This window comes from Delphinus delphis, chromosome 4 (assembly GCF_949987515.2).
Source record: "Delphinus delphis chromosome 4, mDelDel1.2, whole genome shotgun sequence".
In the NCBI taxonomy this organism is placed as follows: domain Eukaryota; kingdom Metazoa; phylum Chordata; class Mammalia; order Artiodactyla; family Delphinidae; genus Delphinus; species Delphinus delphis.
In genome coordinates, this window is record NC_082686.1 from 119,219,935 (window position 1) to 119,232,778 (window position 12,844).

A 12,844-nucleotide genomic window follows, 5' to 3' on the forward strand; every position below is an offset into this window, starting at 1 on the left:
CTCTACTGTTAGTTGTAGAGATGGTGCTTCTCTCATAGTTGTTTTTTCCTCAAATGTATGATATAATGTTTAGTTATCTGTTCAATTTTGTATTTTATTTTATTTATTTATTTTTATTGAAGTAGTGTTGATTTAACAATTTTGTATTTTAGAATCTCTATTCATTTTACCTTTTTATTCACTGTAGCCATCCTTTGCCAATTTGGGGTAAGGAACAGTACTCGAGAGGCCAGGATGTATTGGCAGCTCACCCTCCGGGTATGGGAGACTCGTGTTCTTCCTGGAAGTCTGTAGCTATCAGGACCACAGTTTAGACCCGGCTGCGGAGGAAAAAGGTGTTGACTAGCCTAGCTGCTCTAAATCTCTTTCCCCAGTTACTCTCTCTGACCAGTGCCTCAGTGCCCTCCTTCCATTTCTTGATCTGTTAGCTGAGTTTGCACGCCCTTCCCCCAACTGCTCCATCCTTTGCCTTAGCCTCCTCCTCTGTATGATTTGAGCTGAACGTTCCTTCCATCTTCGTTCTCTGAGATATGATCCTCTCTGTATTTTGTCTTTTCTCAACATTTCTGGTTTGTTCATGGCAGTTTTTCTTGTTTTCCTGGGATATTTTTTTCTTTTAACAAGTATCTTGTGGGCTTCCCTGGTGGCACAGTGGTTAAGAATCCGCCTGCCAATGTAGGGGACGTGGGTTCGATCCCTGGTCCAGGAAGATCCCACATACTGCTAGAGCAACTAAGCCCACGCGCCACAACAACTGAAGCCCACACGCCTAGAGCCCGTGCTCCGCAACAAGAGTAGCCACCGCACTGAGAAGCCCGTGCACTGAGAAGCCCGTGCACCACAACAAAGAGTAGCCCCCGCCCGCCTCAACTAGAGAAAGCCCACAGGCAGCAGCGAAGCCCCAACGCAGCCAAAAAAACCCCACCATTTTTTTCTTTACCTTTATGGGGAAATAATTTATATAAAATACATTTAATAAATTTAAAGTGTACAATTTAGTTTTGACAGTTGGAGACTCCTGTGAAATCTCCACTATAATCAAGACAAGATTTCTTTTCCATCATCCCCAAAAGATTTTTACTGCCCCTTGACAGCCCATTCCTCCCTTTACCCCTGGCTCCAAGCAATTACTGGTTTGCTTTTTGTCACTTTAGGTTAGTTTGAACTTTATATAGATGGAATCATATATTTGTCTCTGGCCCCTTTCACCCAGCATAATAATTTTGAGATTTATCCATGTTGAAGCCTATATGAGTAATTCTTTCCTTTTTTTTTTTTGCTGAGTCGTATTCCATTGCATAGATGGATATCGCACAATTTGTTTATCCATTCACCTGTTGGTGGGCATTTGGGTTCCTTCTGGTTGGGGCTATTGTGAAAAAAAAAAAAAGCCACTGTGGACATTCATATTCAAATCTTTGTGTGAACATGTACTTCTCTTGGGTAATAACTATGAATGGAATGGATGGGTTATATGGCAGATGTGTGTTTAACGTTTTAAGAAATGTATTGTGATAACTCACAACTCCTTTACATCTGGGCTCAGATAAGGATACTTAAGCCACTGATTTCTCTAGGTGTAAGGCAGGGAGATATCCGTATTGTCCTCAGCCTTAGCCCACGTACTTCCATATTTAATTGATTATCGATTCTGTTGGGTTCCTAAACTAATTCCAACATCCTTCTTTTTCATCTCTCAAGCCATACTAATATCATCTCAGGATTTCTTGGGTACCTATTTTGTACCCAGTATTGTGCTAGGCGCTAAACGGTCACACAGGACTTTGAGTTAAAGGGGCAACAAATTAGGGCCCCCTCCTGTTGCCTGGACACAGCTGGAGACACCACAACCATAGGCTATGCTACAGGCAAAATACGTGAGAACTCGTTGCATTCCACTTACTTGATTCACATGCTAGAGGAAATATCCCACCTTTGCGTGTGAGCTGTAGTTATTTCTTTTTTAAGCAGGTGTGGCTGTTAAATGAAGAGGAAGTGTTATGTGAAATCCCAAAAAGAGGGAGAAGGGGAGAGAAAACTTTCCTCTTTTAATACCAAATATGTATATCTTTTCTTTTGACCGGAGGTTCGCAACGTGTGGTATCCGAGTTAGTAGTACCTGTTTCCCCTGTGAAAATGTTAGGCATGCAAATGGTCGGGCCTCATCCTAGATCTACTTGAATCTGAGCTCTTGAGTGTGGGAACTGTGTTTCAACAAGCCCTCCATGTGCTTCAGATCCACACTCAAGTTTGAGAAGTACTGTGCTAAGGTCATTCCAATTGTGCAGATGGTCATCTTTAGGCTTGGAGGAAGGTGCGTCCTGGGTAGCTTTGGGCAGTAAGGATAAGGTTGCCGCAGCGCCCCTCCACCACTCCCCGCCTCTCCTCTCCCAGCACCTGCAGCTCCACTTCAGCTCTTGGCCTCGGGTCCTTTCCGCTGGGAGCCGCAGCCAAAACCCGGCAAGTGGATTTCAAGTTTGCTGACCCGGGTGCCGGCCGGGCATGCGTAGTGACGCGAGCGCAGCAGCTGGGCGGGCGCGGCCAGGTAGCCGCAGAACTGACCTGCGGGTGCCTGGGTCGGGAGCGGAAGCTGCGGACTGGAGGGCAGGTAACGCGGCGCGGCGGTGGGGTCTGAGAGGAAGCCTGAACCGACAGGCAGAAAAGAAAGCTTTACTTCCTCGCAGGCGCTCCGCGGCGGCTCCAGGAGAGTCTCTCCGGGTTTCCCTCGCTGGAGAGGTGGCTCCCGGAGCCCGCTGTGCAGTGCGGCGCCCGCCGACCTCAGGGCGCGCTCCTGCTCAGTCTGGGCAGCGTGTAGTGCGGGCAGGTGTTAACTCGTGTATTTATGCTATTTACCCAGTAAGCCTGAGAACTGCATTATGATTCTCTGCATGAAGTTAGGCATTGCGTTAACTTTTCTATTTTCCTCTCTTTTAAACTTTGAGTGGCCGCTGGTGAGGCTTTCTGATCCAGCCTGTTTCGCTGGACTTCTGTGACTGGTTTATTTGCTTTTGGTCTTTTGGTGCATAGGATCAGTAGGACTAGAGTGAAATCAGCATCCGTGGTTTCTGGTTTTGGTGCCTTGCCTGGAGCAGGGGGCCCCTGGATGCGGCATTTAAAAAAAAAAAAAAAAGCTAACTTTCAGCGCGTTTCAGTGCCCAAAACTTTCTGCATTTCAGCTGCATTTTTAAGTAGAGACTTCGTAAAGTTGAAGATCCCCCCCCTTACTTTTCTACATTACTGTTATTTCAGGTATCGTTTGGTCTTAAAAGGAAGCGGTCTTTTATTTTATTTTTTAAAATTAATTTTTATTGGAGTATAGTTGATTTACAGTGTTGTGCTAGTTTCTGCTGGACAGCAAAGTGAATCAGCTCCACATGTACATATATCCATTCTTTTTTAGATTCTTTTACCACATAGGTCATTAAAGAGTACTGAGTAGAGTTCCCGGTGCTATACAGTAGGTTCTTATTAGTTATCTATTTTATATACAGTAGTGTGTATATGTCAGTCCCAATCTCCCAATTTATCTCTTCCCCCCTTACCACTTAGGAACCATAAGTTTGTTTTCTACATCTGTGACTCTATTTCTGTTTTGTAAATAAGTTCATTTGTACCAATTTTTTTAGATTCCGCATTTAAGTGATATCATATATTTGTCTTTCTCTGTCTGACTTCACTCAAAATGACAATCTCTAGATCCATCCATGTCGGGAAGCGGTCTTTTAGATGAGTAACAGAATTCTCACTTTTCTCCCCTTTATTTAGCCTGTCATATTTAATAGTTCACAGAGATATTTTACCCTGCGGCTGTGGTATTGGAAACGCGTGTACGAGGTTAAGGTTATGCTGCACAAATTTCTTGGATAACCTGTAAGGCATAAACAAAATTTGGGGACCCCACACTGAACATTCTTTGTTAACTTTATGATGTGGGAGGCGTGTACATAGAATTAATAAGTTTAGGAAAAAAAAATTTCTAGTTCAGGAGGAGAAACCTATATGGAAAGGGAATACAGATATCTGCCTTTTCCTTCACCCCCCCTCCTGCCCCCGCCCATGATGAATGTTTTAATGGCAGAAATAATATACAGTTGGTTTAGTTTTGGCCTGTGGAGACCTTCGAGGTCAGCCAGTTCAGCTGCTTCAGTTTACAAATGAGAAAACTGAAACCAAGGAGGTTAAATGACTTGCTGTGGCTGCTGGAGCCCCTCCTTGGCAAAGCTGGGCCCAGGCCCCAGGTTTTCTGATTTGCAGGGCTCTTTTTACCATCCCCGGCCAATACTCTCCTCAGAGTTTGGTTAGATTATTACACTTTCTTTTTCTCTTCTACCTCCTTATACTTTGTAATCTGGCTTAGCAGAAGATTAGCTATTCCTGCTACTAAGCTTGCTAGTACCTTGTAAACTCCTTTCAAAGAGTACCCTCTCATTCAAGCCCCACCTAACAATTGGCTGGTCTTGAAGACGCCCTCCTTCCTTGCCTCAGAATGCTTGTTTGCCTCCCTCCATGTTGAAGTCCTGCGTATGCTGCAAGGTGTAGCTCACGTGTGCCTCTTCCTAGAAGGCTTCCTTGATTACTGCAGCCAGAAAGTAGCTCTCCCCCTTCTGAACCCTCTAACGTTTATTACTGTTGCCTGTGCTAGTATCCCTCGTCTTCAGTATCCAGGATTGTTGAATTTTAGTACATAACCCAACTTCCTGACCACTGTGTGTAAGCTCTTGGAGCTTCAAGCCTATGACTTAGACAACCCACCCAGAACTAAGCACCAGTAATGTTCTTGGTACTGTTTGTGGGAGGGAGGAAGTGAAGTAGGGACGGTTTGGTAAAGGGATTTGATGTGGATGTTCTGTGAAATGAGGGAGGCTACCTTAGAGCTATAGCAAGACAGTGGCCAAGTCAAACCAGCCTGATGGGATGATTCTCATATCTTCGTGAGAGGTCATGATGGATCATTTAGGGCAGTTCTGGGGACAGGAGTCAAATCATAACAGGGGAGAGTTGCCTAAGGCCTGGACTTAAGCATGTGATTCTAAATGCAGAGTGGAGGGTACAGATGTGAGAAGTGTTGTAAAGGGGAAAGCATTTGTAAGAGACTAGATGCTGGGACTTCCCTGGCAATCCAGTGGTTAAGACTTTGAGCTTCCACTGCAGGGGGCACTGGTTCAATCCCTGGTCGAGGAACTAAGATCCCGCATGCCGCGTTGCCAGAAACTAGATGCAGAGAAGAAAAGATACTCTGAAAGTTGCTTTAGCTTCAGGTTTGGGGTGTTGGTAATGTTCTTTTTATTTTATAAATAACCTCCAACGGTGACATTCTCTCTTTCTGTTTCTTACAGTTGTTGATGTGGTTGTCTCATTTGCCATTCTAGATGATAAGTTCTTTGGGAGATGACCTTTAATCCCTCACAGTGCCAGGCACGTAGCTTTGCAGTATTAGATACTCAATAATTATTGCATTAATAAATAAACAAGTGTACTTTGACATGGGGAGGGTGGGAGTTTAGGATCTTAGAGCTATAAGGTAGCACTTTATCCAGACCATCCCTCATGATGTAGAGGTGGAGCTGAGATGTGCTTAGCTAAGCTAGTTAGTGGTTTAGCCAGAGCCTCTGCCCTAGTTTCATTGCTACTAGTCCTTAACTTTTCAAGGTTGATGACCCCAAGATTAATTTGAGTTGGAGATGTTCTGTGGATCAAAAGCCCTCAGAGACCTAATCTAAAGAGGGGAACTTGGTGGCCAATGGGAGGATGTCTGTGTCATTGGAAGAGATGACACACAAAGGATGACTGGCCAGTTCAAGGTTGAATGAGGGGCAAGGCTGCAGACCTGGGGATCTGGAGTCGAGGAGGAGTCTGGAAAGGGCATCGTGGCTTAGCTTGTCAGTGGCAGAAGATACAAACGGGTGGGCCCCCAAGTCCGTGGACTGAGAGTGTATTTGGGAGAGATGTTTTACACTACGGGGAGGTAGTGAGTGATGGCCGTGGTGTTTATGACCCAGGAACGTGAGGTAAGCTTGAGAGAGAGAGAATTGTGATCAGACTCTCCACCTGGAAAAACAAGACAGAAGGCAGGGCTTCCAAACCCCAAATCCTGGAGCAAGAAGTAGTTTGGTATATTTGTTTACTTGGAACAGATGTTGCAAATAGCCGTTTTGCAAATCAAAACACAACCTTTTCACTGAGCTGCACACAGCATTGAGGGAGCTGTTGGAGGGCACACATCCTTTCTGTTGACAATCACACTGTAGTTGATCACCATCTTCAACTGGCAGTGATGCCTCTTCTTATGAGTCAAGAAGAGAGAACACTTGGGAGGAGATACGGAGTTTGAGAGATGATTGCTGGGGGGGCAGGGAAGGGTTGGCTAAGTATAGAGGAATTACTTTTTTTTTTCATCTTGACGTTAGTCCAGGTTGATTGGACAGTGAAATGCAAGATCAAGCAGTATGTTGAAGTTAATGTCACATACAGTTAACACCCAGGTATTAAATTCCAGAGTAATGTATCATAACCCTGTGTAAAATGACTGTACTATGTAACTTTCTCCAAATAATAATAGTAATATTAGTAGCTAGTATTTTAAAATGTTTTCCACGGATCGGACACTGTACTAAACACTTTACAAGCAATATGTCGTTGAATCTCTACAGACCATCCGATGAAGTTGGTGCAAATGTTATTCCCATTTTACAGCCTGGATAACTGAGACTTAGGTAAAAATCACATTTCTGAGGTCACATCATGGACAAGTGGCTGAACTGACCTTGGATCCCAGACCCACCTGACTTCAGGCACTGAGAGCTAAAGTAACTTAATCAAATAGCTTAACAAAATGCAAAATGGATAAATGTGGTAACCCTAACAGATGCTTAGAATGGCTACAGATTTTATCTGGTGACAATCCCAACATTCTTTGAGCCAGACTTTCATAAGAGAAACAAAACAACCGTGATGAATCTTTCTGGGTTTTGTTTTTAAAATTATTCCACTCAGTCTTTATCTCCTTTTCACCCTTGAAGCCTTCCTGGAGGCAGAGACAGCAGCTCTTTCTCTGGGTGCACCGTAAAGCTCTTTTGGGGTGATGGAGGTGAGTTGGTAGGGATCCAGGAGATGCCTCTGGAGTTGGGGGGTGAGACACTCACCTTGTGTATAAGCCTAAGGACTCTAGGGTGAACAGTTCATAAGGATTTTTTCACCTGGGGTGGCAGGATCCATCGTTGGGAGCTCCTGGAAGATCTGTGGGTCCTGACCCTAACCCTGATCTCAGATCTTTGAACTGTGGTCAGAACCCCCAGGCTGAATCCAAACCTGGACACTTCCGCTGGGATCCTGCAGTTCAGGGAGTTCTGACGTCAGTGTGGACACGTTGCAGTTGGAGGTGGGTGTCGATACCTCAGGGAAGGCCCCGGGGTCAGAGACAAGTGATTTAGGGTCAGGGCTGGCAGGCATCAGCCTTGACCAGCTGACTTGGCTGTGAGAAAATGTCCCGTACTCCCTGCTTGGTGTGCCACATTACTCTCTCATGGGAGTCTCAGAATAGAATCCAGCTGAGGATGTTCCTCTCCTCCCTGTGCTGCCTGAGCCCCTCTGTCCGTTTCCTGCTTCTGCCTCTGTGCTGGTTCTGTGCATTCTCAGGGCCTGTCTCTGGACGCGAAAGGAAAGGCCGCCGCCTGCTTCAGGCCCTTACCCATTACGTGTTTCAACATCCAAAAATCCAAATCAACCTTTTGATGAAAATCAGGGAGAAAGAGGCCTTTGTGATGCCTGCCGGTTTATTGGTTATAAAATGGTTATACAGTTTTGATTGCTGGAACTGTTGCTGACATATAAAATCACATGAGATGTGAGGCTGTGTTAACTTTGATCGTCTTATTTCTTTTCAGTACTACCATGTCTGAAAGTGCCTACTTACTTTTTCTGGTGAGAAACATGTAGCGTGGCTTCTGTGAAAATGAGTTGCTTTTTAGTAATACTGTGGGCACAGAAAGGGCGAGAGAGGACTGATTAGGAGAGTTTTTCTCATATTTAAAAACACTTGTTTCATCAGAAAGTATTTTCTCTTCTGAGAGTTATGTGTTATTTGTTCATAAAGTCCAGTTGTGAAGGAGACTTTAAACTTTATAAGAAACTAGATTTTTCTTTTTGAGCAATTCAGAGCTATAAAACTACAAGAATATTTGGGTTACAACTCACTGCACAGAGACATGCCTTCTTCAGAAAACACAAGCCAACCACAAAGAAAACACGAGAAACTCTTTTTCTGATAGTAAGGTGAATGGATATCTTAGAAAGGTGGAAGCAAAAGGTTTTGGGGAATGGTTGACAGGAGAAACTCAGTATTAGAGGAAACCAGAATTACTTCATTATTGAGAAACTCAATAAATTGTTCAAAGATCCAGTCCCAGGAAATAACATTTAAAAGAAAAATGATGAAAGCCCCTTCAATTTGTTAGAGAACCAAAAAACAAGAGATTTTAGCAGTACTGTCAAAATAGAATTTGGATTGAATTTGAGTTTAAAACATTGGTAATGGTAAATGTATGTAGAAGGATTTCATGTAAATCCATGTAAATCATGTATGTAGAAGGATTGCCCCCTACAATGAATTCCCACATGGGGCCTCTGCATTCCATGAATAAAAGAGTAAACCTATCTCTCTGGATCACAATTGTAAAACCCAAAGTGATGCATGACAGTCTTTGACCTAAAACTGATGTTGATCAAGGAAATTTGAATGCCTTAGACAGAAAGTACTGGCTGCACTCACACTTTGTTCCCATAGCTGTTGCTCAGAATCTAGATTAAATTGTTAAAATGAAAGAAAAACGGGTTCAGAACTGACTCGTTTACAGTGAATGATCAAAAGGCACAAGTAGACTTTTTGTCTCATTTCACTTTGTCATCTTAAACGCCACCTTTTATGGCTATATTGGGTTTTTTTTCTTTTTTTTGTCCTTGATGATATATACTGTGTACTGTTTATAGGTAAAAATCAATGCAAACTAGAATTCTGAGGTTTGATAAATGTCTCTGCTTAGGGTTTTAATGCTGTTCATCAATAATTTGGTGGAATGATAATATCAAATTAGTACATAATTGAACCTTCAGCTCAATAGCAAGTTAGTATTTATAACCATTAGGAACAAATCAAAAGTTCTCAAAGACTCCGTAATTCTTTCACTTGAAAGCTCTCTCAGCGTTTTGTCCTGGTCAAGTCTCCGTTTTCCTTCCTCTCCCCTCAGAGGGTCATTGGGACACTCTTTTGGTCCAAGGGGTATTGCCAAGAGTGGCCCAGTTATTTCAGAGTTGAGGTGTTATTAGGTCAATGAGGTGCCAGGCATGAAACACAGCTCACAAAAACCGAATGATGTTTTTCAGCAGAAGTTCTCATGCCAAGTGAATTAATTTTGGGAAAACAGCACTAGCAGCAATTGGCCTGATCCCTCTTCCTATCCTCAAACAGCCCAAGTTAAACCCAAGATCAGCATCCGTGGCAAAAAGGTAATCTGAGAATCTCTGAATGTTTATTGCTCAATCAAAATGAGCCCCGTAGGGTAATTAAAGTTTAGATATCTGAAATCAGTTGGCCTATGATCAGGGCCGTGGATGAGAAGTCAAAGTCTGTGATTCTGTTTCTGACCCCATGAGAAGAGAGGCCTTCTCTTCAGCTGGAGATTTGATGATTAAACAAGTTAGTAAATGTGAAAGCAATTAGTAACCTATAAGGTGAGAAGGTAAGGTATTTATTGATATAATAATTTTCCAGCTTCGCTGCCTTTCATTGATAAGTGGCCAAGACTTTGAGAATGAATGACTTGCCTGCCTGAGGTTACCTGGCTTGGAAATGGCAGAGATGGAATTCACATCTGTGTCTTTTCATTTCAACATTTGACAGACTGTTAGGGCTCAGCATTGGGACTATAGTGATGGCCAAGACAGGTATAGGGTCCCTGTCCTCATGGAGCGTCAGTCTACCCCAAATACAGTGCTCTTTCAGTCAATCCATATTTCCTTCTTTTACTGACCAGAGGGAATAATTTCTCTATGAAATTGACATCTGGCTTTTATAAAATCTTAAATGTGTTTATGGCTAAGCCTCGACTATGGAGCTCTTTAAATGATGTCTCTGGTCCCAAAGGTGCCTTCAACAACTGCCCCCTAAACTTCAGATCTCACTTGACAGGGTATTTATTCATCTCCATTGTGGAGAGAGAGGAGTTGGATGCCTCTCAGCATCCTTCTCGTGGTCAATCAGGGGCTTGTTGCAGAAGAATACTTTTCCCTCTTCCTCTGCAAAATCAAAGGGATTGGATTGCCGAAAGGGAGCTGGGCTGCGACAGCACTATAAGTGAGGCACGGTCCATGTACTCACAGGTACTCAGTCAGTTGGGGGAGGCAGACACAGAGACAGCCTGGGACACAGGTGAGTACCAGGAGGAAGGGCAGAATGAGGCTTCGGGGGAGCCCGAATGGAGAGCAGTTCATTCTGTTCAGTGGGTTGAAGAAGATGTCAAGACTTCTGAGCTGAGCCTTGAAAGAAAAGCACAAGTTCAATCTACAGAGAATACCTAGAGGAAAAAGCGTTCCTTGGAGAAGGGACAGCATGAGCAAAAGCACGGAGACAGGATGGAGCTGACCTGTTCAGGAAAATGCAGGTACTTTAATGTGTTCTAACAGGTGATCGGGCCTAAGAATGAGTTGGAGAGCTTGTTAACAAACAGGTTGGTGGGTCCCAACTCCAAGTTTCTCATTCTTTAGGTCTGGGGTGGGGCTGGAGAATTTTTTTTCTTTTGCGTTAGGTCTATATTTTAGTTTTTTTTTTTTTGAGCAGGGAAAGTTTAATATAAAGAATTATTAACTATAATGGGGACTGGAGTAATGAGAGATTGGGTAATAAGTAGCAGAGAGAATATAGTAATATAGGCTGCTTCCTATGTCTGCTATTCCTATATTTCTTTTTTTTTAATTAATTAATTAATTTTATATTTATTTTTGGCTGTGTTGGGTCTTAGTTTCTGTGTGAGGGCTTTCTCCAGTTGTGGCAAGCGAAGGCCACTCTTCATCGCGGTGCGCGGGCCTCTCACTGTCGCGGCCTCTCCCATTGCGGAGCACAGGCTCCAGACGCGCAGGCTCAGTAGTTGTGGCTCACGGGCCTAGTTGCTCCACGGCATGTGGGATCTTCCCAGACCAGGGCACAAATCCATATCCCTTGCATTGGCAGGCGACTCTCAACCACTGCGCCACCAGGGAAGCCCTTCCTATATTCTTTTTTTTAAATTTTTTATTGGAGGATAGTTGCTTTACGTGTTATGTTAGTTTCTGCTGTACAGCAAAGTGAATCAGTTATACATATACGTATATCCCCTCCTTTTTAGATTTCCTTCTCATTTAGGTCACCGCAGAGCACTGAGTAGAGTTCCCGGTGCTATACAGTAGGTTCTCATTAGTTATGTATTTTATACATAGTGGTGTATATATGTCAATCCCAATCTCCCAATTCATCCCACCACCACCTCTGGTCCCCCCTTGGTATTCATACTTTTGTTCTCTACATCTGTGTCTCTATTTCTGTTTTGCAAATAAGTTCATCTGGGCTGGAGAGTTTCATTTCAACAAGTTCCCAGGTGATGCTGAGGCTGATGATCTGGGAATCACACTTTGAGAGCCACTGGAGGAGAGTATAGTAATGTAGGTTAGATAGGAGAGCTAGAAACAAAGTGGTTTTCTTTTGAAACGGTACTAACTTCATAAAACTGTTGTTACAGGGTTTTTTAATTGTTATTTTCTTTTTAAATTAGTTTCATTTACCAAGTGGTTGCTGCCTTGTGCCCTTTGCTGCCCTCTGGAAGTTCCTTACCCGCTCCACCCTGACCCCAACCCCCCAGTTCTCCCAAGAAACCAGCCCTTTTCTTGTATTCCATATTTTTGAAATAACTGAGGTTCAGCCAGTATGACATTCCACCTATGGAGAGCTGAACAGCTGACATCAGCCAGAAGATGTTAGGAGTTGACCCAAACCAAGCGTGAATGACTAATAAACTCAAGCAGTATGTATTTGGATTTAATTTTGTTAATCTGGATGTAATGTTAAACTTCATTTTATAAGTATTTTTGGAATAGCTTGCAAGATCTGAGGTCAGAGGTAGGATGTACACAATTGCAGGAAGTTCCTTCCTTGCCCCTCAGAAAACGTGCAGTCTCGTAGGAAGGTTAAGATATATGAATTCCTGGCTCCAGTACAGGGCAGCTGGTGCTAAGTGCTATAGGAAAGATAGGAACCAACCGTGGTAGGTCTGAGAAGGAGGAAGTTTCACTTTCCATTGGAATAATTAGGGCAGGCAGGGCAGAGTTGATGGGGTGATCATTTATGCTGTCTTCTGATGTTTTACCCATCTCTGTGAGCCAGCTGGTAAGAGGGCTTCCTTTTGTCTACATAAAGAAAATAGTGGAGGAGGAAGCATATGAAGTAGGCAGTAAAGGATGGGCAGGTGCTCACCAGGTAGAGTGGGCAGCGGGGGGAGTTATGGGGAGAGGTGTTCCAGACAAAGGAGCAACTGAACCTTCAAACAAGAGGTGCAGCAGGGAAACGCGGGTTCAGCCAGTGCTGAGTTCTCCAGTTCATTACGGAAAGTACAGGGAGATAAGACTGGAAAAGCATTTTGGGAAGATGGTGGAACCTCCTGAGTATGAGGTTGCGGGATTTGGACTTTATTCTTTAGGCAGTGTGAGTCAGGTTTATCTCGGCTTACTTTCACTTCCGGTTTACTCCTGACTCCCAACACATCGGAAGAGGAGGAACCCCATTTCTTGCTGTGTATTGACCTGTGGTTCATATTCTTTTGGA

At 43.6% G+C, this 12,844-nt stretch overlaps 1 protein-coding gene across 3 annotated transcripts in view; it reads left to right on the top strand.

The window, feature by feature from the left end:
- Positions 1-2,524: 2,524 nt before the first annotated feature.
- Positions 2,525-12,844, top strand: part of PLS1 (plastin 1) — a 106,685-nt gene continuing 96,365 nt past the window's right edge. Inside the window, exons 1-2 of one of the 3 annotated variants that reach the window (XM_060011370.1) lie at positions 2,545-2,608; positions 9,382-9,501. The gene's annotated coding sequence lies outside the window, so the exon portion shown is untranslated. Of the gene's footprint in view, positions 2,609-9,381; positions 9,502-9,534; positions 10,656-12,844 lie in introns of those variants that run through there. The other 2 variants (XM_060011369.1, XM_060011371.1) reach the window with 2 other exon arrangements.